We start from the raw sequence: 24,429 nt of genomic DNA, 5'->3' as shown, positions 1-24,429 counted from the left end.
TCTTGTAGGCAGAACACGTCCTCAGGCTCCAGGTGCAGGGCATCTCTCATCACCTCGTCCTCGAAACTGTCCCTTGAAGTGAACTCCGTCTTCTCCCCGTTGTCTCGTAACACAAAACGCACAGCATGTCGCACTCTTCCTTCTCTTGAAAAGGCTCCTCCCTCCATCGTCAAAAATGGCCGGAAAAAAACCGCCACGCAAAAAAAGGCTTCGAGTCTCCCCGAAACAAGCGATCCGTCTCTCCCTTTCTCCTGGCTAAGATGCAAGCTGCGGTCAGGCCACACACTTGATCTTAGCCAAAAGGCCGAGAAGCGATGCCCACAAAGGCGCGGACCGACGCGCGGGCGTTCCGCTGGCGCACAGTGGCGCAGGCCGACTCCTCTGGAGCCCGGGACCCGCGCAGCCGCCGGCCTCCCTGCAGCCAGAGGCCTGCCGCGGGACTCTGCTCCCCCTCTCTCTTGCCTGCCCGCCTGCCTTCCTGCCAGTCCCGGGCGGGGGCCCTGCTCTTTGATCTTCTGTCAACGGCCCGACAACGACCGCAGCCGCAGGGGGCGCCAGCCGCCCGGCCTCCTTAGCTTAGGCCCCTCCCACCGGCAGCAGCTGCGCCCAACCGGCTGCAAGCGAAAGCCGAGCGCCAGCACCTGCGGGCAGAGGCAAGGGGCAGCTCTCTCTCGGGAGGGAGGGACGGGGACGCGCGCGCGCGCGCACACACGCCTGCCTGCCTGCCTGCCGAAAAAAAAGAAAGAAAAGGTGGATATACTAAGTTTTTGGGAGGGAAAACGCCCAGCTGTCGAAAGGGGCCCGCCTGCAGGGACGGGGACGGACACACACACAAGCAAGCAAGCAAGCAAGCAAGCAAGCAAGCCACGCCTGCCTCCCTGGGAAAAGGCTGAAAAACCTAAGTTTTTTGGAGGGAAAACGCACGGGAGCCGAAAAGGGGGCCGGCCTGCTTGCCCAGAGAGTCGAGACGCGGGAAAGCGCACAGAGGGAGCACGGGAACCGAGAGGGCGAGAGAGAGACAGAACACAGAGACACACAGATGGACGAGGGACGAGGGACGAGACCCGAGAAGAAGGAGCTCCAGTCCACTCCGCTTGCTTGCTCGCTCGCTCGCTCGCTCGCTCGCTAGCTAGCTAGCTAGCTAGCTACCTACCTACGTCTGTCTTTTCACCGCTGAGAGAAGGTGGTGCACCGCTCCCGGAGGCGCTGCAATACCGGGCCGATGCGTGGAGAGGACGGAGCAAGCTCCTGATCCAGCTCCCTGTTCCAAAAATCCGTTTAATATGTGGTCCCCCGATGGGGGACGTATCAGATATTAAACTGATAAGAACAGATTTTTTTTTTTTTGTTTTTAATGCAAAAATAGAAAAACAGAAAACAAATCAATCATAACAGAAAAAACAAGAAACAAAAACGTCCATTTACATTATTCACAAGATCAAACCCAACACAAATACTCATGAAAAACGTTAAAGCAAAACCAAACCCTTCCACCTTTCCCGGGCCGCATGATAGCCCCATCTTTGCACGTCCCTCTGTATGCGCCCTTTAATGTCATTCAGCACCTTCTGGTAAACCCCTTGCACTGATCTTTCTTTCCCCTTTTTAATTAAAACATCCCGCGCCTCCCACGCCTCCGATTTGACGAGGCTTATTAACAGCCATAACAAAAACTGAAGGCTGCCCTTCTTAGCCCCCCCTTTAATCCCGTACAAAACAACCGATGTTGTGACTCTGAAAGATCCGTCTAAAAGATCAAAAAAACGCTGACATTTCATCCATACCTTTTGCACAAAGACACAATCGATAAAAACATGTCTTATTGACTCTGTAGCCTTACATCCTTCTCGCGGACATGTATAGGTTTTTGTCAGCTTGTGCTTATAAAGTACCTCTCTCACCGGTAGCCTACCCCATGCCACCTTCCAGTTGAGGTCAATCAGTCTGTGATCCAAGCCTCGCGGCTGGATCCTGGTCCACACGTCTGCTTTCTTTCTCTGTTCAGGAGGGGATTTAGTGGTCTCTATCAGTTGTTGGTATAATTTTCTATGGCTCAGCACTGTTGTTGTGTCCTGCCGGTCCCAGTACTTTGCCACCCACAGTTTAGCATGTCTATAATACCAGGGCAGATCGTTTCCATGCGGCACTGAGTTAGACCATGTTGTCAAAACTGTCATAAACTGTGCAAACCAGAAGCGTACAAAGTACTGGTATGCGTGTTCTATAGGGGAACCCAAAGCTAGACATAAGTTGGAAACATATATACAATCAAGCTTCAATGGAAAGTCTGGAACTTCCCTACCCCCCTGCTCCAGCCTCCGGACCATATCCACACGCTTGACATACTCGTATCTGCCACCCCATACAAACCGGAAGACTTCGCCGACCAAAAGTCGTCTGTACCTCGGCGGCAAGGGGTACACGTACACCAAGTAGACGAAAAGAGGCAGTATGTCTACTTTTAATACTAAAATTTTACCCACCATGGTCAATTTTAGCTTGGTCCACAGCCCCATCTTCCTCCTTGCCTTCTCTATCCTGGAGCCCCAGTTGTGGCCTCCTGAGCCTCTTCGCAAAAAGTCCACTCCCAGGACTTTAAAAGGTCCTGTGCACAGTTTAAAACCCCCAAACCATTGTTGCGTCGCATCCCAGGGGCCGAAAGTCTTGACTAGACTTTTGCTCGCATTAAGAGCTGCCCCAGATGCCCTCGCAAAGGTTTTAAAAACTTCCAAGGCAGCTTTTAGGCTGAAAGTTGAGTCCACTACAAGGGTCACGTCGTCTGCATACATTGTCAATTTAACCCTCTCTCCCCCACTGCCTGGCAGTATCAAACCATCTATTCCCTTTTCAGCTCGAATGGCCGCCGCAAAAGGCTCCATATAAATTGCAAACAACAAAGGGGAGAGAGGGCAGCCCTGTCTCACCCCCGCCTTCTGACTCACTAGGTTGCCCAGCCAACCATTTATAACAGCCCTACTGCCCACCTTGCTGTACAAGGTCTTTAGCCAGTCAATCATGATTGGCCCAAACCCCATCTTCTCCAAAATCAGCCACAAAAAATCATGGGACACCCTATCAAATGCTTTTTCCAAATCTAAATTGACAAGCATTAATGGTACCTTCCTTTGCTCCGCCCATGCGATGATGTCTCTCAATAATTGCAGCGTCCACCTCCCTGATCTTCCTCTGACTCCGCATGTCTGGTCCCTGCCGATTATAGTAGCCATCACACTCGAAAGTCTGTGAACAAGCAATTTAGCCATGATCTTATAGTCCACACACAACAAGGTTAAGGGTCTCCAATTTTTAAGCTCGGTTCGGTCTCCTTTTTTAAAGACCAGCGTTAAAATACCCTCCCTCATTGATTTTCCCATGCTCTTCTTACTGAAAATCTCCCCCATCACCTCCAAGAGGAAGGGTCCTAAGATCGGCCAGAAGGTCCTGTAAAACTCTACAGGGATCCCATCCACCCCCGGCACTTTCCCCTTTTTCAAGGATCTCATTGCTGCCTCTAACTCTGACAGCTCAAAGGGCCTTTCCAAGTTTTCTCTCTCTTCCTCCGTCAGGGTTGCTTGCAGGGTCTGAAGGACCTCTTCTGCAGCTTCCCTCTCACATACCTTCTCAGCGAAAAGCTCTTCGTAAAACCTAGCCGCTTCTCTGAGCATCCCCTCCCGGTCCGTTACCTGCTTCCCGCTGGTAGCTAGGATGGAATGAAAAACCCTTTTCTCTTGTCTTCCTCGGATCCTGTTAAAAAAATATTTGGAGCACGTCTCATAGTGATCTAAAAACTCCACACGCGCCCGAAACAGGAACTCCCTCGCCCTTCGCTCGTGGTGCTTCCTAATTTGTTTCAGTAAGGTAGCTACCTGGTTTTCGCTTGAAGGAGTCCCATCCTCTCCACCCCTAAAAGCCACTTCCAACTCCTTCTCTAGGCTTTCAAGCTCTTTCCTTTCCCTCCTCCTCCTTTCCCTACAGTACTTTCTAGAAGCCTTCCCTATTATTTCTTTGGTTTCCTCCCAGATCTCCAGCAGAGACCTATCTCCCACTCCGTTATTTAAGCACCGCACTAAAAGTTTCTCCATCATCTTCAAGTACGCCTTCTCCTCCAGAACGACGCAGTTCAATCTCCACACCCCCCTGCCAAATTCAGTCCCAGATCTTGCTACTCGAACCTCTGCCATACAGTGGTCAGAAAACCACACTGGAGTGATCTTAACTGTCTCCACTACCACTGAACTAGAGGTAAAAATGTAATCCAGCCTTTTAACTACACCTCTGGTGTTGCTCCAGGTGTATCCCCCCCGCTGCGGATGAGCCTCTTTGTAACAGTCTTTTAGGTTATACATTTTTAACATGTCTCTGACCACTCTGGCATCCCCCTCCTTCTCCTTATCAATGTCTATATTAAAATCGCCTCCAATCACCACTACTCTATTTGTGACACACAATGTGCCCAAATGAGTTAAAAAATCCCTCCTCTCCCTCATTGCTGCTGGCGCATACACACACACAAATCTAAAATCAATCCCATCCATTCTTGCATCGACACTCAACAATCTTCCCGGCACGCTCACTCTCACCTCCCCACACTCTGTTTGAGGGTCCCCGAAAAGGATCCCTACTCCAGAGGAGTGCACACCTCCAGTACTCCACCTTGAGGGACCACGGTCCCACAAAGCAGTCAGTTCCTCCACATCCTTTCCATCTTTAAGGTGGACCTCCTGCAAAAAACACACACTAGACCTTAGGTCTTTTAAAGCCGCAAAAACAGCTACCCTCTTGGACTTATCCCGTAGCCCTCGCACATTCAAGGTCAAGTAGCTGCTGGTCATTTAGGCCCAGGATTTCTGGACTTTACCTTCTCCCTCTTTGATGTAGGTCTGGAGCTCGTATGCGCACCGCACCACGTCCTCCTTCTTCTTTCCCTCGAGACCCATTCCCAGCACTTCCCTTCCGCTGTGATCAAAACTAGGCTTGACACTGCCAAATTGCCTCAGGATTTCTTTAATTTTCTCAAAACCCTTGGGGTATCTCACCCCTTCTCGATACCAAGTGGAATGCTTCAGGAAAGCACTGGAGGTCTCGAGGTCAAGTCTGTAGAGGCTCCCCGACTGTCGCACCCTACGGCGTAAGTCATCGTACCGTCTTTGGCGGTCTCTTTTGGCCATGTCCCCTGCCTTTTGATGTTCCCTGTCCTTAAGTATATCTAGCAATGCTCGTTGTGCATCCGTTGCTATGTTAAGGTCCCTACACGTGATCTTAATGAGGTTTCTACCCTCCAACTCAAAAATAACCCCCTCCTGTACTAATGCAGACAAACCGGGGCAAGAGGACAGATCAATCTGCCCCTCTTCATCTATCTTTTGCTCTTCTAGAAAATCTTCCGTCACCGCGGCCATTACCACTACAGCCCCACAGGGCCGCTTGCTATGCCCCGACTCCCCTTCCGCCTGCTTATCAGGCTCAGAACTAGGCTGAAGGGCTGTCTCTGCTACCACCTCCGGGGTAGAGTCCTCCTCGCTGCTCTCCCCCCCTTCCAATTTCCTCTTAGCGGTCCCGCCCGACCAATCCATTCCCCCTTCCTTTTCCCCCATAGTCTGTTGGAGAGTGTTCATAATGTCCTGCATGGTCTCCAAATTTCTAGCAGTCCGAGCAGCAATTTCCTCCACCCCTGTGGAACCCTCCTCCAAGTCTACCTCCGGGCTCAAAGCAGGCCCTCTGTCCTCAGCTTCTTGGTCTGCCACCGGTTTCTGCCTGTCGTCATCTGTCGATCCCCCAGACGTTCCTTCTTCCATTTCCCCCGTCTCCCTGGTCTCCTCCTCCCTGTCTTCTGCACCTGAAACAGAAATGGCCGAGGAAGGCCCAGCAGCCTCAGGCACGCCCCCTGCCGCTCCCCTACTTACCGGATCATGGCTCAAGGGGCAGTCCTTATACAAATGATCTTCCGCCCCGCACAGGTTGCAGGTCCTCACCGCCTTGCACTCAGCACCCTGGTGTCCCGGCCTGCCACATCGCTTGCAGACTGTTTCCCTGCAGTTGGCTGCAAAATGTCCTTCTCCTCCACATCTCCTGCAGGTTAGCGGCTGTCCCGGGTAGTTGACATAACCCCGATTAGCCCCGATAAAAAACATTGCAGGAGGATGCAGGTAGCCATCCTCTTGGGCACTGAGGGTCCTCAAACGCACAAAATATCGGAACTTCCCCGACCAATAGCCGTTCCTGTCATTTATTCTTACGCCCTTTGCTGTTATATCCACAAAACGTTTCAGGAACACCTCTATGTCCTCTTCCGGCACGTATGGGTTGAACATCTGAACAACTAAGGGCCTGTTTTCTCTTACAAATAAAGGCTCGATAATGTAATCACTCAGAGGCTTCTCATTCCTCTTAGCCTTCACCATCTCCCACACTCTGTGGCAGACCACTCTATTCACCAGAAACAGGTCATATGTTTTCTTACCCAAAAAGTCCTGTAAACAATAAACATCCGTGGGGCTTAGACCGAAGACTCCACGAACTATGTCGTCCCCGAAGATTCCCCTGTCTCTCAAGGCCCGTTCCCCCAATTCTGCTTTTTGCACAAACCGAATTGTGTGCCGAAACTGACCTTCCCTGCTGCCAGCGCCCTCTGATGGTCTCCCCGCTGAACTTCTCGCTGAAGCAGCAGCAGCCGCATAGCTTCTCCCACCGTCCTTCTCCGGTCCTTTTCCAGGTCTTCCTTCTCTGCTATCAGCGGCCTCTACTGACCTTGCCACCACACTGCTCCCCGAAGCTGCAACTGCCACATCAACTCTCCTTCCTTCTTCCTCAGATCCTCTTCCAGGTCTTCTAAATTCTTCTCCGGCCAGGGTCCTCCCTGCCGTAGCAAAAGCACCATCAGGAGCCGGCTCCATCCCTCCGTCCTCTCCGCTCCGCCGCTCCCTCTGGTAAGTCGCAGAAAAAAAGGCTTCCGCCGCCGTCGCCGCCGATGCTCCCCTCTCTCCTCTCCGTCGCTGCTATCTCGTCCCCCAGCCCAGTCGTCAAGCCGCGGTCAGGCCACGTACTTTCAGATCTGAGCCAAAAGGCCGAGAAGCGATGCCCACAAAGGCGCGGACCGACGCGCGGGCGTTCCGCTGGCGCACAGTGGCGCAGGCCGACTCCTCTGGAGCCCGGGACCCGCGCAGCCGCCGGCCTCCCTGCAGCCAGAGGCCTGCCGCGGGACTCTGCTCCCCCTCTCTCTTGCCTGCCCGCCTGCCTTCCTGCCAGTCCCGGGCGGGGGCCCTGCTCTTTGATCTTCTGTCAACGGCCCGACAACGACCGCAGCCGCAGGGGGCGCCAGCCGCCCGGCCTCCTTAGCTTAGGCCCCTCCCACCGGCAGCAGCTGCGCCCAACCGGCTGCAAGCGAAAGCCGAGCGCCAGCACCTGCGGGCAGAGGCAAGGGGCAGCTCTCTCTCGGGAGGGAGGGACGGGGACGCGCGCGCGCGCGCACACACGCCTGCCTGCCTGCCTGCCGAAAAAAAAGAAAGAAAAGGTGGATATACTAAGTTTTTGGGAGGGAAAACGCCCAGCTGTCGAAAGGGGCCCGCCTGCAGGGACGGGGACGGACACACACACAAGCAAGCAAGCAAGCAAGCAAGCAAGCAAGCCACGCCTGCCTCCCTGGGAAAAGGCTGAAAAACCTAAGTTTTTTGGAGGGAAAACGCACGGGAGCCGAAAAGGGGGCCGGCCTGCTTGCCCAGAGAGTCGAGACGCGGGAAAGCGCACAGAGGGAGCACGGGAACCGAGAGGGCGAGAGAGAGACAGAACACAGAGACACACAGATGGACGAGGGACGAGGGACGAGACCCGAGAAGAAGGAGCTCCAGTCCACTCCGCTTGCTTGCTCGCTCGCTCGCTCGCTCGCTCGCTAGCTAGCTAGCTAGCTAGCTACCTACCTACGTCTGTCTTTTCACCGCTGAGAGAAGGTGGTGCACCGCTCCCGGAGGCGCTGCAATACCGGGCCGATGCGTGGAGAGGACGGAGCAAGCTCCTGATCCAGCTCCCTGTTCCAAAAATCCGTTTAATATGTGGTCCCCCGATGGGGGACGTATCAGATATTAAACTGATAAGAACAGATACTACACTTGATCTTAGCCAAAAGGCCGAGAAGCGATGCCCACAAAGGCGCGGACCGACGCGCGGGCGTTCCGCTGGCGCACAGTGGCGCAGGCCGACTCCTCTGGAGCCCGGGACCCGCGCAGCCGCCGGCCTCCCTGCAGCCAGAGGCCTGCCGCGGGACTCTGCTCCCCCTCTCTCTTGCCTGCCCGCCTGCCTTCCTGCCAGTCCCGGGCGGGGGCCCTGCTCTTTGATCTTCTGTCAACGGCCCGACAACGACCGCAGCCGCAGGGGGCGCCAGCCGCCCGGCCTCCTTAGCTTAGGCCCCTCCCACCGGCAGCAGCTGCGCCCAACCGGCTGCAAGCGAAAGCCGAGCGCCAGCACCTGCGGGCAGAGGCAAGGGGCAGCTCTCTCTCGGGAGGGAGGGACGGGGACGCGCGCGCGCGCGCACACACGCCTGCCTGCCTGCCTGCCGAAAAAAAAGAAAGAAAAGGTGGATATACTAAGTTTTTGGGAGGGAAAACGCCCAGCTGTCGAAAGGGGCCCGCCTGCAGGGACGGGGACGGACACACACACAAGCAAGCAAGCAAGCAAGCAAGCAAGCAAGCCACGCCTGCCTCCCTGGGAAAAGGCTGAAAAACCTAAGTTTTTTGGAGGGAAAACGCACGGGAGCCGAAAAGGGGGCCGGCCTGCTTGCCCAGAGAGTCGAGACGCGGGAAAGCGCACAGAGGGAGCACGGGAACCGAGAGGGCGAGAGAGAGACAGAACACAGAGACACACAGATGGACGAGGGACGAGGGACGAGACCCGAGAAGAAGGAGCTCCAGTCCACTCCGCTTGCTTGCTCGCTCGCTCGCTCGCTCGCTCGCTCGCTAGCTAGCTAGCTAGCTAGCTACCTACCTACGTCTGTCTTTTCACCGCTGAGAGAAGGTGGTGCACCGCTCCCGGAGGCGCTGCAATACCGGGCCGATGCGTGGAGAGGACGGAGCAAGCTCCTGATCCAGCTCCCTGTTCCAAAAATCCGTTTAATATGTGGTCCCCCGATGGGGGACGTATCAGATATTAAACTGATAAGAACAGATTTTTTTTTTTTTTTTTTATTACAAAAATACAAAATATACAAAACAATACATACAAGACACAGTTACCTACAACCCCCGACAACACACAGAAATTAACCTAAAGAAAAAAGACCCTTCCATCGTTCCTTTGCTGCAGAAAAACCCCACCGTGAGATATCCCACTTAACCCTTCTCCCAATATCGTGCTGAATTTTCCAAACTATTGTGTCCGGTGAATCCCCCTTCCCGTGCTCTACTAATTCTTTACGTGACATCCACAAAAACCATTTAACTAGACTGATAATGAGCCACAAAAGGAAACCACAGTTCCATTTACGTGGTCCCAGAACCCCTTTCAATACTATCTGTGCAGTCAAGTTAAAATCCATACTCACTCTCTCCAACAACCATTCGCTCTTCTTCCATACCTGTTGTGAAAAGGTGCACCCCCAGAAAACATGCATGACTGTTTCGATCTCCGCGCAATCCGGGCGGGGACACCGATTTTGTCTCGAAAGACCGTGACTATGCAATGTCTCCCGGACCGGCATACGATTCCATCTGGCCAGCCAATTGAGGTCTTTTAACCTGTTGTCAAGACCAACAGGCTGAATTTGCCGCCAGCCTTCTTCCGAAACCCCGACCACTGCCGGGCCGGCCTTTGCGACCACTGTCCTGTATAAGGCCTTGTGGTCTAAGGACGCCCGCCCCTCCCTGGCTGCAGGGTACTTTTTCAGCCACTTTACGGCGTGCCTGTAGTGCGGGGGCAGCCTTTCGGCCTTAGGCGTCCTATTGGACCAAGCCACAAGGTGCCTCATCATGACAGATAACCACAGCTTTACGTAGCACACGCACAGGTGGTCAGGGTCCTCATGGAGGATCATACACAGGCCGGACACAAACAGGGTATCCAGTTTGGCCGGCAAATCTGGAACGGCCCTCCCCCCTTCCTCTACCGGTCTACACATGTGCACTCGGGCGATGTACTCATAACCCGCACCCCAGATGAACCGGAAGACTGCTCTAACGAGATCCCTCCTCATGCTGGCAGGTAAGGGAAACACCCTGGCCAGATGCACTAGCAATGGCAGGATGTCCACCTTGATTACTAGGACCTTCCCTGTATAGGAAAGTGTCCTATCCTGCCACATACCCAACCTCTGGTTTACCCGCCGAAGCTTGTCCTCCCAATTCAATCTCGCGGAATCGCCCGAGTGAAATCGGATGCCCAAGATCTTTAATGGACCCGGCTCCAGGGGGAGGCCCGCGACCTCGTCTCTCCTGTCCTTCCACTTGCCAAAGTACTTGATGGCACACTTGTCCCTGTTTAGACAGGACCCGGTGCCTGCTGAGAGGTCCTCCATCAACTCAAGTACCCGGTACATACTCCTTTCGGATGTAAGGAACAGTGAGATGTCGTCAGCATAGGCCGCGACTTTTACCTGCTCACCCCCACTGCCTGGAACCACCACGCCCTCAATCAGGGGATCCTTGTGAATTGCTAGGAGGAGGGGCTCGGTGTACAGGACGTAAAGGAGGGGAGACAGGGGACAACCCTGCCTCACCCCACAACCGACCGGCACTCCCGCTCCCAACCTCCCGTTGATGCACACCCGTGATACCACACCATTGTAAAGTGTCTTGATCCACCTGATGAAGGCATGGCTCAAGCCCAGCCGCGCCAGAACCTCCCAGAGGAAGGCATGGTGAACCCTATCAAAGGCCTTACTCTGGTCGAGACTGACCAGCATGAGCTCTAGGTTCCGATCTTCTACCCAGGCAACCGTGTCTCTGATGAGATGGAGATTCCAAGCTATTTTCCGGCCCTCTACACTGCAAGTCTGGTGCTTACTAACCAGATCTGGCATCACCTTCCTCAGCCTCCTACCCAGTACTCTTGCCAAGATCTTATAATCGGTGCAGAGTAACTGGATCGGCCTCCAGTTTTCCAGATCTGCCTTATCACCCTTTTTGAAGATAAGAGACAAGACTCCTACCTTCATTGTTGTTCCCATCTCCCCGACTTGCAGTATTTCCCGGAAGACCTCCATGAGCATGGGCTGAAGCGTGTCCCAAAAGGCAACATAGAAATCTATGGGCAGGCCGTCGACGCCGGGGGCGGTTCCCCGACGCAGGCCGGCCATGGCTTCCTTCACCTCCGCGGCCGTTAGATCCCCGTCCAAGCCCAGAGGAACCTCAGTTCGCCCGTCTATGCCCGTCAACCACTTCTCCCAACGGCCCGCGTCCACGGGTTTTTCCGCAAACAAGGACCTGTAAAACTCCGAGGCGCACTCCTCCATTTCAAGCCCATCCTGTGTTACTGAGCCATCCACCTTCCGTAGCGCCTCGAAGCTGGTCCTTGCCTGCCGCGCGCGGACCGCGCCGAAGAAGTGGGACGAGCACTTCTCATGGCTTTCCAAAAGCTCACCCTTGAGCCTGAACAGGAACTCTCTAGCTCGCGAGGACCAGGTCTCGCTCAAAGCGTGCCGGATTTCTGTGGCTTTTGCTGCGTCGAAGGAACCACCCTCATTAAACGCCACATATAGGCCTTCTAGCTCTTTTTGTAAATTAGCTAGCGCCGCCTTACCCACAGATCTCCTGTGCCTACAGTAACTCACGGAGGCCTTGGCGATGGCCTTTTTACAGGCCTCCCACCAGAGGACCGCCGTAGGAAACCTCCACCGTTTCCTCTGGAAGCCGCACAGCAGGTCAACTATCCGAGTAAGATATTTCTCCTCGGACAGGACCTGCGTGTTCAGCTTCCAGTGCTGTGGTCTTGTCCGGAAACCATCAGAGGTCACAGTTGCCGACAGTAAGAGGTGGTCAGAGAACCATACTGGAACCACCTGCCTGGCCCGAGTCACCCCTTTTAGGGTGGTGAATACATAATCTAGCCTTCGGAATATCCCTCGCCCATTACTCCAGGTATAAGCCTTGGAGGCCGGGCCAAAATCACCAAAACAGTCATGCAGTTTGAAACGTTGTGCAATCTCACGCAGACCACTCACTCCCGAACCACTCACATCACCGAGATCGATGTTAAAATCACCACCCATCAGTACCACTCTATTTGTATAGAGGAGGGGCTCTAACTCTCTCAGGAAGGCCCCCTGAAGGCGCCTATCCGCTGGTGCATACACTCCAATCACACGCACACGCATACACTCCCACACACCATCCACTACCAACAGCCTCCCTGGAATTACAGAGACAACCTCGCTTGGAGAGAAATTAGGAGTCCCGCAAAGGATCCCCACCCCCGAGGAATGCACACCCCCCACACTCCACCAAGAGTCCCCAGTACGCCAGTCCTTCCTGAATTCGGACACGTCTCTCTCTGATCCGAGGTGGACTTCTTGTAGGAAACAAAAAGAAAACCGCCTTTCAGCCAGGAATTCAAAGACGCCGTTACGTTTGATCTTATCTTTAAGACCCCTGGTGTTAATGGAGCAGAGAATGCACTCTGCCTCGAGAGGGGGGGAGGTTCCCATCTCTCTCGCTCATGAAAGTAGCCTTCAATACAGTGAACCCAGAAGGCCATGCAGGGCATCTTCCATACCGTCTACATTTGGCGACATAGCGTCGCTGAGAGATGTAACGGGGGAAAAGGACGGGGGAGATTCTTCCTGAGCCGTTACACCGCTGAGGGGCAGTGAGGCGTCCGAGTCCGAATCGGAGGATCTCTCAGGCTGTAGACAAAGTTCGGAGCCAATCGCCACGTCCCCGGGCATTACGACCTGGGGGCGTGCGACAGAAACGTGGGTGGTTACTGACCCCCCTGCTTCAGATGTGGGTTGGGGGGGTTCTCTCTCCTCCTCTTCCCCTTCCTCTACCGGGCCTGGGTCTTTTGGAGAGTCGTTGTCCTCCTCTTCCGCAGGACTCCCCACTACCTCTCCCTCAATGCTGGGGTCTTCCTCCATTTCCCGGCTCTCGTCTGGATTATAGTCTCCCTCCTTTTGAGGCTGTACCTCTGAATCAGAGTAGTCTTCCTCTTCCATGCCAGCCTCTTCCTCCGACGGAATGTCAATCTCTTTGTACTTCTTCTCTACCACCCCTGTGTTGTCTTCGTCCGAGGCGGTTCTCTCCCTCTTCTTTGACTTTTTTCCCCTCCTTTTTGGTTTCATCCAGCCGGATTCTGAGGGTTCCTTCTCCCCGGGTTCCTCATTCGCTCCCATCTCCGGTAATCCAGCGAGGAGGTCCTGCCTACCCGATCTGGACGCCTGGGGCTCCGGGTCCAAAACCTGAGCCAGAGCATCAGTGCCAACCTCCTGGAGGGCAAGATCTTCATTCAGGTGAGTGCCCTCTTCATCGTTCCTCCTTGTTCTCACCGATGGTCCGGCTTGTTCCTCTCCCTTGTCTGCAACTACGGACGCAAAGGTCTTAATTTTCTGCGGGCACGCCCTATACATGTGGCCTTGTTCCCCGCACAGGTTGCACACCCTGGCCTCACGGCAGGACACTGCCGAGTGCCCGACCTGACCGCAGCGCCTGCAAAGCTGTTCCGTGCAGTCTGCTACCACATGTCCTTCCTGGCCACACTTCCTACAGGTTTTAGGCTGCCCAGCGTAACTCAAATACCCCTTATTTGGCCCGATATAAAAGGATGCCGGAGGGTGTAGCACCCCCCCAGGGGAGGTCTTACACGGCCGAAACCTTGCCATATACCGTCTCTTAAAAGTCCATATATCTTCCTCATCCAAGATTTTCTTCCCCTCCCCTTGGATATCAAGGTATCTTCTTAGGAAGATGGCTATATCAATCTCGGGCACATGAGGGTTATACATATGCACAGTTACTGGTCTCAACTCCCGGGCGAACAGAGGTTCAATAATAAATTTTGCAAGAGGGTCAATTTCCTTCAAGTCGTTAGCCATATCCCACACCCTTCGGCATTCGTAGTTCGTAGTCAACGTGACATCATAGATATTCTTCACCTGAAAATCCTGTACTCCCAAAATATTGATCTTCTTAATGTTCAACACATCGAACAAAATCTTTCTCTCGAACTGTGTCCTGACCATCCATACTCCCGCATCCTCTTTCTTCTTTAAGATAAAGCGCACCGTGCACCTCATCTGTCCCTCACGGGACAGAGGGTTCACGGTCGCTAAAAAAGGATCCCACTCACCGGCCGCCGTCATCTGGGAGCCCCACCTTCACCCCCTGGGCTCAACCCAGAGCGATTCCAGTGGTGGCTCGTGAATCCGGTTCCCCCAGGTGTTGGTCCAATGCCTTCTTCCCGGTCGTCTGCGCCTTCGTAGGATCCTTCCGTCTGTATTCCTCCGTCTCTCCTCTGCCGCCCTTCTCGTCTCTTTTGAATCGTCCAGCCGCGGTCAGGCCACGCGCCTTCTGATCTTGGCCAAAAGGCCGAGAAGCGATGCCCACAAAGGCGCGGACCGACGCGCGGGCGTTCCGCTGGCGCACAGTGGCGCAGGCCGACTCCTCTGGAGCCCGGGACCCGCGCAGCCGCCGGCCTCCCTGCAGCCAGAGGCCTGCCGCGGGACTCTGCTCCCCCTCTCTCTTGCCTGCCCGCCTGCCTTCCTGCCAGTCCCGGGCGGGGGCCCTGCTCTTTGATCTTCTGTCAACGGCCCGACAACGACCGCAGCCGCAGGGGGCGCCAGCCGCCCGGCCTCCTTAGCTTAGGCCCCTCCCACCGGCAGCAGCTGCGCCCAACCGGCTGCAAGCGAAAGCCGAGCGCCAGCACCTGCGGGCAGAGGCAAGGGGCAGCTCTCTCTCGGGAGGGAGGGACGGGGACGCGCGCGCGCGCGCACACACGCCTGCCTGCCTGCCTGCCGAAAAAAAAGAAAGAAAAGGTGGATATACTAAGTTTTTGGGAGGGAAAACGCCCAGCTGTCGAAAGGGGCCCGCCTGCAGGGACGGGGACGGACACACACACAAGCAAGCAAGCAAGCAAGCAAGCAAGCAAGCCACGCCTGCCTCCCTGGGAAAAGGCTGAAAAACCTAAGTTTTTTGGAGGGAAAACGCACGGGAGCCGAAAAGGGGGCCGGCCTGCTTGCCCAGAGAGTCGAGACGCGGGAAAGCGCACAGAGGGAGCACGGGAACCGAGAGGGCGAGAGAGAGACAGAACACAGAGACACACAGATGGACGAGGGACGAGGGACGAGACCCGAGAAGAAGGAGCTCCAGTCCACTCCGCTTGCTTGCTCGCTCGCTCGCTCGCTCGCTCGCTAGCTAGCTAGCTAGCTAGCTACCTACCTACGTCTGTCTTTTCACCGCTGAGAGAAGGTGGTGCACCGCTCCCGGAGGCGCTGCAATACCGGGCCGATGCGTGGAGAGGACGGAGCAAGCTCCTGATCCAGCTCCCTGTTCCAAAAATCCGTTTAATATGTGGTCCCCCGATGGGGGACGTATCAGATATTAAACTGATAAGAACAGATACTACACTTGATCTTAGCCAAAAGGCCGAGAAGCGATGCCCACAAAGGCGCGGACCGACGCGCGGGCGTTCCGCTGGCGCACAGTGGCGCAGGCCGACTCCTCTGGAGCCCGGGACCCGCGCAGCCGCCGGCCTCCCTGCAGCCAGAGGCCTGCCGCGGGACTCTGCTCCCCCTCTCTCTTGCCTGCCCGCCTGCCTTCCTGCCAGTCCCGGGCGGGGGCCCTGCTCTTTGATCTTCTGTCAACGGCCCGACAACGACCGCAGCCGCAGGGGGCGCCAGCCGCCCGGCCTCCTTAGCTTAGGCCCCTCCCACCGGCAGCAGCTGCGCCCAACCGGCTGCAAGCGAAAGCCGAGCGCCAGCACCTGCGGGCAGAGGCAAGGGGCAGCTCTCTCTCGGGAGGGAGGGACGGGGACGCGCGCGCGCGCGCACACACGCCTGCCTGCCTGCCTGCCGAAAAAAAAGAAAGAAAAGGTGGATATACTAAGTTTTTGGGAGGGAAAACGCCCAGCTGTCGAAAGGGGCCCGCCTGCAGGGACGGGGACGGACACACACACAAGCAAGCAAGCAAGCAAGCAAGCAAGCAAGCCACGCCTGCCTCCCTGGGAAAAGGCTGAAAAACCTAAGTTTTTTGGAGGGAAAACGCACGGGAGCCGAAAAGGGGGCCGGCCTGCTTGCCCAGAGAGTCGAGACGCGGGAAAGCGCACAGAGGGAGCACGGGAACCGAGAGGGCGAGAGAGAGACAGAACACAGAGACACACAGATGGACGAGGGACGAGGGACGAGACCCGAGAAGAAGGAGCTCCAGTCCACTCCGCTTGCTTGCTCGCTCGCTCGCTCGCTCGCTCGCTCGCTAGCTAGCTAGCTAGCTAGCTACCTACCTACGTCTGTCTTTTCACCGCTGAGAGAAGGTGGTGCACCGCTCCCGGAGGCGCTGCAATACCGGGCCGATGCGTGGAGAGGACGGAGCAAGCTCCTGATCCAGCTCCCTGTTCCAAAAATCCGTTTAATATGTGGTCCCCCGATGGGGGACGTATCAGATATTAAACTGATAAGAACAGATTTTTTTTTTTTTTTTTTTTTATTATCACAAAATACAAAATACTTCAACCAAAACCATTAAAAACCAAAAAAACTCAAAACCTCAAATCCAATACTCCAATACACCAAACATATACAAACCATCTATTAACATAATCCCACCCCTTATGCAAAACAACCAATCCCTCTTTTAAATCCAACTTATTCCCATACTCCAAACACCTCAAACCCAAAACCAACCCTCATTCAATCCCCAAACTTTTACATAATTTCCCATACTACTCTTTACTTTACTCCAGTTTTGCCACCCCTGGACAAATTTAACTTTCTTCCATACTTTGCGAGCATTATTTTCCGTCCCCCGCCGTTGCCCCCATTGCTCCCTCCTCCACTTGCAACCCCACCAATACTCTCTCCTTTCGCTGAAACAGATTCCGCTTTACTGTTTTCCCCCTTCATGGCCCCTACGGACCCTAAGGGTGGAAAGTTCTCATCATTCAATTCGATTTCTTTCACCTTTCCTGTAAAATCAAAGTTCCACGAAATCCCCTGCAATGGCGCTTTTAGCCTCCCCTCAGTGTACCCTCCCTTCTTCCATTCTTCCGTACACCGTTTCACATATTCTGCATGTTCCCTCTCCACATCGCTATCTGTAAGTTCACCAGTATACCATCCCTCATCTTCAATATCACTACTTCTTCCCTCTTCTGCTCTGGACTCTAACACCCTCATGCCAGCCTCTTTCACCTCTCCATTTCTGAATACTGCCACTTCCTTGCTTACCCTAATTTCTTTCCCGACATGTTCTCTCACACTTCTCACACATCCACCAACCTTCCTATTTTCCACAACTTCCACTTTTGCCTTCTCAACTTGTATGCCATCCTTCACCACCTCCACATTTTCACCCTTAACTCCCTCAATGCACCCACCCTTACCCTCCTTAACTAATTCCCTAACCTCACTAATCTCCTTACTCCTAAACTCCTCATTTACTACGCCTACCTTATCTGTCTTTATCCCATCCTTTCCATTCTCCCCCCTGCGTCCCACACATTCTCCTGTACTCTTCCTCTCTACCTCCTCCACTTCCTGTGTCACGCCTTTTGCAACCTCCTTAACCTCCTCCTGACCCCTATCCTTCTCTTCCACCCCTTCCTTTCCAGATTCCACTCCTACCTTCTCCATTCCTGTTTTTCCAATCTCCTCGTTACTTCCTGCACAATCTCCTTTACACATCCTTCCCACCTCCTCTACATTCAAACTCTCTGTTTGCAAGTCATTTGTCACCTCCTTATCACACTTACTCTCAGACTCGCATTCCACTAAACTCTCAGCCACATTCACCGTATTTTCACTCCTCCCAACCTCACAATTGACACCTATACTACCTTCCAAATCATCTTTCGCCGCACGTTTACCACCCGCAACCAAATCCCCCTCTGACGCCTTAACACCCTTTCCTTCTTCCTCCTCCCTCACTTTACTTCCAAACCCACCCATCTCTTCCCGTACCTGCAATACCTGCCCCTCCTCCCCTTCCACCTCGTGACCTTCACCACCCCCTCCCTTCACCACACAATTTTTATATAAATGCCCCAATCCCCCACACGAAAAACATTTAACCCCAATCTTACATTCTTTCACTGTATGACCTTGAACAAAACATCGTCCACAAAACACTATCGAACAATGTGCAGCAAAATGCCCCAATCTTCCACATCTTCTGCACACCAACGGCTGTCCTAGATAGGACAGACAACCCATCCCTGTCCCGATCTCAAAAAACGGTGGAGGGTGTATCACCCCCGCTTCAATAGATTCCCCAAAACGCAATCTCACCCAAAAAACCCGTTTCCCAGTCCAAACCCCTTTTGGATCCAGTTCTCTCTGTCCTCTCCCATGCAAAAACACAAACCCTTTCAAAAAATCAACAATTTCCTCTTCTGAAACAAACGGATCAGAAATATGCACAGTCATCCTCTTCAGATCCCCTGCAAACATTGGGTCCACTGAGAAGAAGCTCAACGGAGCCTCCTCTCTCTTCTCCTGAATCTTCCCCAACAACTCAAAACACAAATCACTAGAAACTAAAGTTAACTCAAATATACCACGTTCACAAAAGTCTTGTAAGCAAAAAATGTCCCGTAAACATAAGCCCAAAACCTCCTCCAAAATTAAAGTCACAAACTTATCTCGAGTCCATCTTCCTTGTCCATCTCGTCTCCGCAGCACGAAGCGAAATGAATCCTTCCGTCGCTCCTTCCTCGCCCAGATGTATCCCGCCAACAGCTCCATGGCTCCAAACCTCGGCACCGCTTCCAAGCCCTCAGGAAACCTCCGTCGCCCTCTCGCTCCGACCAACAGCAACTGCAGAATCCTCGTCTCGGCTTCTTCCAATCTCCTGGCTCCAGCAAAACCGCACTCCGCTCCTTCCCGTCACAGCGTCCTTCTCCACGCCTTCCCGGCCCTCTGGACTAAGATCTGAGAGAACTGCGGACAAGCCACTTGAACCCTGATCTTAGCCAAAAGGCCGAGAAGCGATGCCCACAAAGGCGCGGACCGACGCGCGGGCGTTCCGCTGGCGCACAGTGGCGCAGGCCGACTCCTCTGGAGCCCGGGACCCGCGCAGCCGCCGGCCTCCCTGCAGCCAGAGGCCTGCCGCGGGACTCTGCTCCCCCTCTCTCTTGCCTGCCCGCCTGCCTTCCTGCCAGTCCCGGGCGGGGGCCCTGCTCTTTGATCTTCTGTCAACGGCCCGACAACGACCGCAGCCGCAGGGGGCGCCAGCCGCCCGGCCTCCTTAGCTTAGGCCCCTCCCACCGGCAGCAGCTGCGCCCAACCGGCTGCAAGCGAAAGCCGAGCGCCAGCACCTGCGGGCAGAGGCAAGGGGCAGCTCTCTCTCGGGAGGGAGGGACGGGGACGCGCGCGCGCGCGCACACACGCCTGCCTGCCTGCCTGCCGAAAAAAAAGAAAGAAAAGGTGGATATACTAAGTTTTTGGGAGGGAAAACGCCCAGCTGTCGAAAGGGGCCCGCCTGCAGGGACGGGGACGGACACACACACAAGCAAGCAAGCAAGCAAGCAAGCAAGCAAGCCACGCCTGCCTCCCTGGGAAAAGGCTGAAAAACCTAAGTTTTTTGGAGGGAAAACGCACGGGAGCCGAAAAGGGGGCCGGCCTGCTTGCCCAGAGAGTCGAGACGCGGGAAAGCGCACAGAGGGAGCACGGGAACCGAGAGGGCGAGAGAGAGACAGAACACAGAGACACACAGATGGACGAGGGACGAGGGACGAGACCCGAGAAGAAGGAGCTCCAGTCCACTCCGCTTGCTTGCTCGCTCGCTCGCTCGCTCGCTCGCTAGCTAGCTAGCTAGCTAGCTACCTACCTACGTCTGTCTTTTCACCGCTGAGAGAAGGTGGTGCACCGCTCCCGGAGGCGCTGCAATACCGGGCCGATGCGTGGAGAGGACGGAGCAAGCTCCTGATCCAGCTCCCTGTTCCAAAAATCCGTTTAATATGTGGTCCCCCGATGGGGGACGTATCAGATATTAAACTGATAAGAACAGATACTACACTTGATCTTAGCCAAAAGGCCGAGAAGCGATGCCCACAAAGGCGCGGACCGACGCGCGGGCGTTCCGCTGGCGCACAGTGGCGCAGGCCGACTCCTCTGGAGCCCGGGACCCGCGCAGCCGCCGGCCTCCCTGCAGCCAGAGGCCTGCCGCGGGACTCTGCTCCCCCTCTCTCTTGCCTGCCCGCCTGCCTTCCTGCCAGTCCCGGGCGGGGGCCCTGCTCTTTGATCTTCTGTCAACGGCCCGACAACGACCGCAGCCGCAGGGGGCGCCAGCCGCCCGGCCTCCTTAGCTTAGGCCCCTCCCACCGGCAGCAGCTGCGCCCAACCGGCTGCAAGCGAAAGCCGAGCGCCAGCACCTGCGGGCAGAGGCAAGGGGCAGCTCTCTCTCGGGAGGGAGGGACGGGGACGCGCGCGCGCGCGCACACACGCCTGCCTGCCTGCCTGCCGAAAAAAAAGAAAGAAAAGGTGGATATACTAAGTTTTTGGGAGGGAAAACGCCCAGCTGTCGAAAGGGGCCCGCCTGCAGGGACGGGGACGGACACACACACAAGCAAGCAAGCAAGCAAGCAAGCAAGCAAGCCACGCCTGCCTCCCTGGGAAAAGGCTGAAAAACCTAAGTTTTTTGGAGGGAAAACGCACGGGAGCCGAAAAGGGGGCCGGCCTGCTTGCCCAGAGAGTCGAGACGCGGGAAAGCGCACAGAGGGAGCACGGGAACCGAGAGGGCGAGAGAGAGACAGAACACAGAGACACACAGATGGACGAGGGACGAGGGACGAGACCCGAGAAGAAGGAGCTCCAGTCCACTCCGCTTGCTTGCTCGCTCGCTCGCTCGCTCGCTCGCTCGCTAGCTAGCTAGCTAGCTAGCTACCTACCTACGTCTGTCTTTTCACCGCTGAGAGAAGGTGGTGCACCGCTCCCGGAGGCGCTGCAATACCGGGCCGATGCGTGGAGAGGACGGAGCAAGCTCCTGATCCAGCTCCCTGTTCCAAAAATCCGTTTAATATGTGGTCCCCCGATGGGGGACGTATCAGATATTAAACTGATAAGAACAGATACTACACTTGATCTTAGCCAAAAGGCCGAGAAGCGATGCCCACAAAGGCGCGGACCGACGCGCGGGCGTTCCGCTGGCGCACAGTGGCGCAGGCCGACTCCTCTGGAGCCCGGGACCCGCGCAGCCGCCGGCCTCCCTGCAGCCAGAGGCCTGCCGCGGGACTCTGCTCCCCCTCTCTCTTGCCTGCCCGCCTGCCTTCCTGCCAGTCCCGGGCGGGGGCCCTGCTCTTTGATCTTCTGTCAACGGCCCGACAACGACCGCAGCCGCAGGGGGCGCCAGCCGCCCGGCCTCCTTAGCTTAGGCCCCTCCCACCGGCAGCAGCTGCGCCCAACCGGCTGCAAGCGAAAGCCGAGCGCCAGCACCTGCGGGCAGAGGCAAGGGGCAGCTCTCTCTCGGGAGGGAGGGACGGGGACGCGCGCGCGCGCGCACACACGCCTGCCTGCCTGCCTGCCGAAAAAAAAGAAAGAAAAGGTGGATATACTAAGTTTTTGGGAGGGAAAACGCCCAGCTGTCGAAAGGGGCCCGCCTGCAGGGACGGGGACGGACACACACACAAGCAAGCAAGCAAGCAAGCAAGCAAGCAAGCCACGCCTGCCTCCCTGGGAAAAGGCTGAAAAACCTAAGTTTTTTGGAGGGAAAACGCACGGGAGCCGAAAAGGGGGCCGGCCTGCTTGCCCAGAGAGTCGAGACGCGGGAAAGCGCACAGAGGGAGCACGGGAACCGAGAGGGCGAGAGAGAGACAGAACACAGAGACACACAGATGGACGAGGGACGAGGGACGAGACCCGAGAAGAAGGAGCTCCAGTCCACTCCGCTTGCTTGCTCGCTCGCTCGCTCGCTCGCTCGCTCGCTAGCTAGCTAGCTAGCTAGCTACCTACCTACGTCTGTCTTTTCACCGCTGAGAGAAGGTGGTGCACCGCTCCCGGAGGCGCTGCAATACCGGGCCGATGCGTGGAGAGGACGGAGCAAGCTCCTGATCCAGCTCCCTGTTCCAAAAATCCGTTTAATATGTGGTCCCCCGATGGGGGACGTATCAGATATTAAACTGATAAGAACAGATACTACACTTGATCTTAGCCAAAAGGCCGAGAAGCGATGCCCACAAAGGCGCGGACCGACGCGCGGGCGTTCCGCTGGCGCACAGTGGCGCAGGCCGACTCCTCTGGAGCCCGGGACCCGCGCAGCCGCCGGCCTCCCTGCAGCCAGAGGCCTGCCGCGGGACTCTGCTCCCCCTCTCTCTTGCCTGCCCGCCTGCCTTCCTGCCAGTCCCGGGCGGGGGCCCTGCTCTTTGATCTTCTGTCAACGGCCCGACAACGACCGCAGCCGCAGGGGGCGCCAGCCGCCCGGCCTCCTTAGCTTAGGCCCCTCCCACCGGCAGCAGCTGCGCCCAACCGGCTGCAAGCGAAAGCCGAGCGCCAGCACCTGCGGGCAGAGGCAAGGGGCAGCTCTCTCTCGGGAGGGAGGGACGGGGACGCGCGCGCGCGCGCACACACGCCTGCCTGCCTGCCTGCCGAAAAAAAAGAAAGAAAAGGTGGATATACTAAGTTTTTGGGAGGGAAAACGCCCAGCTGTCGAAAGGGGCCCGCCTGCAGGGACGGGGACGGACACACACACAAGCAAGCAAGCAAGCAAGCAAGCAAGCAAGCCACGCCTGCCTCCCTGGGAAAAGGCTGAAAAACCTAAGTTTTTTGGAGGGAAAACGCACGGGAGCCGAAAAGGGGGCCGGCCTGCTTGCCCAGAGAGTCGAGACGCGGGAAAGCGCACAGAGGGAGCACGGGAACCGAGAGGGCGAGAGAGAGACAGAACACAGAGACACACAGATGGACGAGGGACGAGGGACGAGACCCGAGAAGAAGGAGCTCCAGTCCACTCCGCTTGCTTGCTCGCTCGCTCGCTCGCTCGCTCGCTAGCTAGCTAGCTAGCTAGCTAGCTACCTACCTACGTCTGTCTTTTCACCGCTGAGAGAAGGTGGTGCACCGCTCCCGGAGGCGCTGCAATACCGGGCCGATGCGTGGAGAGGACGGAGCAAGCTCCTGATCCAGCTCCCTGTTCCAAAAATCCGTTTAATATGTGGTCCCCCGATGGGGGACGTATCAGATATTAAACTGATAAGAACAGATTTTTTTTTTTTTTTTTTTTATTATCAAAAAGTAACAACAAACAAGTTCACAGAAACCTCATTAATCACCAAAATCAAACATATAGACACACAAATAACTCAAACAAAACACTGCATAAACCAATCAAAACATGGGATTACAATAAACAAGACCATCAATAGTTAGACATTGGCCAATACTTTCCACTTTTCTTTAACAGCGTGAAAACTCAACTTCCTTTTATCATTGGCCACCATACATCTGACATCCCACAATACCTTTTTCCACACCCCTCCCACATCACATGTCACTCCCTTCTTCACCAACAAATTTCTTGCAGCCCACAGTTCTATTTTCACAAAGCTAATTAAAAACCATAACAAAAAACACATTTCTTTCGTTCTCCCCCCCCTCCTTATACCAAACATTATTGTTGCAAGGTTTATCGTAAAGGTGCTATCTATAGCTTCCAAAACAATTTTACTCTTTTCCCACACTTTTTGCGCAAAATTACAGAACCAAAATACATGTTCGATGCTTTCCTCGCCACAACATCCCGTTCGAGGGCACCCGACTTGTTTAGTCAACTTATGTTTATATAATACGGATCTTACTGGAAGTCTCTTCCATACCGTTAACCAATTGAGGTCTAGACAGTCCAAACGCAAACCCTTGGGCTGCACTCTTCCCCAGATCTCATTTGCAACGCCCCCCACAACCCTGGCTTCTTCTCTTTCTGTTATAGCGCAATACAGTGCCCTGTGATCCAGCATCTCCAACTCGTCCACCGACTCCAGATGTTTCCTTGTCCAGGACACTGCATGCCTGTAATGCCAGGGCAGATCTTCACCGTGAGGGACGTCGTTCTTCCAGTTGGTGAGTCTGCGCATGCTGTTTGATAACCAAAATCTTACAAAATACTGATGATCATGAGACACCGGCTGTTTCAAAGCTTTACACAAACCAGACACAAATAAACAATTTAACTTGATCGGCATGTTCGGTACTGACCTACCCCCCTTTTCTATGGATCTATACATATCTACACGTTTTACATATTCATATTTTTTATTCCACAAAAAACTAAAAACTTCTCTGACCAGATACCTGTTATACCTAGCCGGCATAGGATACAC

General features: G+C 55.1%; 9 non-coding genes across 9 annotated transcripts; all 9 read right to left on the bottom strand.

Annotated features, from left to right (window-relative positions):
* Nucleotides 1-1,181: 1,181 nt before the first annotated feature.
* On the bottom strand, nucleotides 1,182-1,375 carry LOC148647382 (U2 spliceosomal RNA). Its single transcript, XR_015926844.1, has one exon. It is a non-coding gene; the product is annotated as a U2 spliceosomal RNA (small nuclear RNA).
* Nucleotides 1,376-7,941: 6,566 nt separating this feature from the next.
* Nucleotides 7,942-8,132, bottom strand: LOC148647381 (U2 spliceosomal RNA). The gene has a single exon (XR_015927388.1). It is a non-coding gene; the product is annotated as a U2 spliceosomal RNA (small nuclear RNA).
* An 869-nt stretch (nucleotides 8,133-9,001) lies between these two features.
* Nucleotides 9,002-9,194, bottom strand: LOC148647380 (U2 spliceosomal RNA). The gene has a single exon (XR_015926886.1). It is a non-coding gene; the product is annotated as a U2 spliceosomal RNA (small nuclear RNA).
* Nucleotides 9,195-15,378: 6,184 nt separating this feature from the next.
* On the bottom strand, nucleotides 15,379-15,569 carry LOC148647379 (U2 spliceosomal RNA). Its single transcript, XR_015927387.1, has one exon. It is a non-coding gene; the product is annotated as a U2 spliceosomal RNA (small nuclear RNA).
* An 869-nt stretch (nucleotides 15,570-16,438) lies between these two features.
* LOC148647378 (U2 spliceosomal RNA) lies at nucleotides 16,439-16,630 on the bottom strand. Its single transcript, XR_015927094.1, has one exon. It is a non-coding gene; the product is annotated as a U2 spliceosomal RNA (small nuclear RNA).
* Nucleotides 16,631-19,980: 3,350 nt separating this feature from the next.
* On the bottom strand, nucleotides 19,981-20,171 carry LOC148647377 (U2 spliceosomal RNA). The gene has a single exon (XR_015927386.1). It is a non-coding gene; the product is annotated as a U2 spliceosomal RNA (small nuclear RNA).
* An 869-nt stretch (nucleotides 20,172-21,040) lies between these two features.
* Nucleotides 21,041-21,231, bottom strand: LOC148647376 (U2 spliceosomal RNA). The gene has a single exon (XR_015927385.1). It is a non-coding gene; the product is annotated as a U2 spliceosomal RNA (small nuclear RNA).
* An 869-nt stretch (nucleotides 21,232-22,100) lies between these two features.
* LOC148647375 (U2 spliceosomal RNA) lies at nucleotides 22,101-22,291 on the bottom strand. The gene has a single exon (XR_015927384.1). It is a non-coding gene; the product is annotated as a U2 spliceosomal RNA (small nuclear RNA).
* An 869-nt stretch (nucleotides 22,292-23,160) lies between these two features.
* LOC148647374 (U2 spliceosomal RNA) lies at nucleotides 23,161-23,349 on the bottom strand. Its single transcript, XR_015926962.1, has one exon. It is a non-coding gene; the product is annotated as a U2 spliceosomal RNA (small nuclear RNA).
* Between the last annotated feature and the right edge of the window lie 1,080 nt (nucleotides 23,350-24,429).

Source organism: Lepisosteus platostomus, chromosome 15 (assembly GCF_059453375.1).
Source record: "Lepisosteus platostomus isolate fLepPlt1 chromosome 15, fLepPlt1.hap1, whole genome shotgun sequence".
Lineage (NCBI taxonomy): Eukaryota > Metazoa > Chordata > Actinopteri > Semionotiformes > Lepisosteidae > Lepisosteus > Lepisosteus platostomus.
The sequence above is the reverse complement of the archived record's forward strand: the minus strand, read 5'-3'. Positions and strand labels throughout refer to the sequence as shown.